Here is a 1,628-nt window from a genome sequence, read left to right as displayed (position 1 = left end):
TTCTTTCCGTGATTAAAGGACCACGGGCTATCATCTACTGGCAGGTAACCCTCAGTGGTAAGCCACTGTTTGTCATGATTTTAATTTGGTTGAGAATTTATATTTTCTTTAGGCATTCTGTTTCTGAAGTTTTACTTAATTTATTATGGACAGGAAAGTTCAAAAACGTTGTGGTTTGGTCGAGATGCTTGTGGTCGGCGAAGCTTCCTTATGCACTGGCCAACTATGGAGGATTCCCGTTTTCTGTTATCATCCGTGTCGCCGACTTCTTCTAGTTTACAATATTCTGGTATATAATTGGGCGTCACCATTTATCCCATTGAGCCCTTCTATCTATGGCACTGTGATGCTTAACTTTCTTATATGTGAAGATTTCTTGGTGAAATCAAGAAGCATGAATGGACTAATGTTATGCTGAAACAATTGATTGAATGGGAAAGAGTTTCCGTTGAACCCAAACCTGAAGAGTTGTATTTTTCCCGTTCTAACACTCTTGGTGCTGAACATGACATAAATTCAACTTCTTCAAGTATCTTGCTGCTGAACTACAATTGTTATTATGCTTTTAAGTGGATGAGTGGCTCTTAATATGGAATAGTCTTGGAAAAAGAAGGAGAGGGTGCATGTCAAAGTTTGAAAATTTTAGGTAGTGTCATTTTGCGGTCTTGTTCCTTTTTTGTTGTTGAAAACATGTTCCAATTTGGTTCATTGATTTTAATTCCTTGATGATTTATCATTGTTGATCTTTTATTCTGATTGATTAGGGCCTAATCATGCTTCAGGTTCAGTAGCGGCACAGAATGTGCTGACAGCTTTGAGGGAATCAATAATGCGATGCATATCACTGCATAAAATTTATCAGGTCCAAACTTTGATTGAACTGTTTGCCATTTCTGTTTTTACCTGTGGAAGGGTCTCTTGGTGTAAATTCTTCTTGTTTTTAAATTCGTTCCTTGTTCATTCATCACCAATTGCTTTCTTTTTTAATGATTTCAAGGGATGACCTTAATCCTTTGTTCATTATCATTTCAATTTAATTACAAATGCAATGCACTTTCAAATCTCCTTAATTCACGGAAAAATGGGAAATTGGTGGGAAATGGGGGTAACTGAAGACAATATATTTATTAAAATTCCAAAAAACATTACAATTAAGAAAAGAAATGTAGACTGAGATAACAAATTCGTATCCAAATAATGAACATTTGAACAATTTTAAATTGATCTATGATTCTTTTTGGAAAGAAACATGTTCATTGATATCCTCAATATTTTGAGTGCATTTGAATAGACCTTACCTTTGTCTTGCCAACCGCTTGTACGAACTTCAGTGTTCACCCTTTATTCTTAAGCCACCTTTTCAGGTTTTCAGCATAGGTGCTTTCCTTTGTGTTCAAGTCACCCATTTTTTGAGTTTTCAACTTTAACCCTTTTTTTCTTCTTGTGTACACCTTAAGTGTAATATTTCTTAACTGCATCTGAGTTTACTGGATTTGGCAAATCATCGCCATCCATTTCAGTCAAAATCAGGGCATATCTTGATAAGGCCTTTATTACCACATACAGACCTTCCCAATTTGGTGTCCATTTTCCTCAAGAATCATGATGAATAGGAAGGATTTTCTTAA

At 35.5% G+C, this 1,628-nt stretch overlaps 1 pseudogene across 1 annotated transcript in view; it reads left to right on the top strand.

Moving 5' to 3' along the window:
- Positions 1–940, top strand: part of LOC110423419 (uncharacterized) — a 1,584-nt pseudogene extending 644 nt beyond the window's left edge. Inside the window, exons 2-4 of the transcript XR_016351709.1 lie at positions 1–44; positions 154–646; positions 783–940. The exon at positions 1–44 is cut by the window's left edge and continues 150 nt beyond it. The product of XR_016351709.1 is annotated as an uncharacterized LOC110423419 (transcript). The remainder of the gene's footprint in view (positions 45–153; positions 647–782) is intronic.
- The last annotated feature ends 688 nt before the right edge of the window (positions 941–1,628 follow it).

Source organism: Theobroma umbraticum, unplaced genomic scaffold (assembly GCF_002168275.2).
Source record: "Theobroma umbraticum cultivar Fairchild unplaced genomic scaffold, ASM216827v3 scaffold_20.0, whole genome shotgun sequence".
NCBI lineage: Eukaryota > Viridiplantae > Streptophyta > Magnoliopsida > Malvales > Malvaceae > Theobroma > Theobroma umbraticum.
Note: the sequence above shows the minus strand (reverse complement) of the source record. Positions and strands in the feature narration are given on the sequence as shown.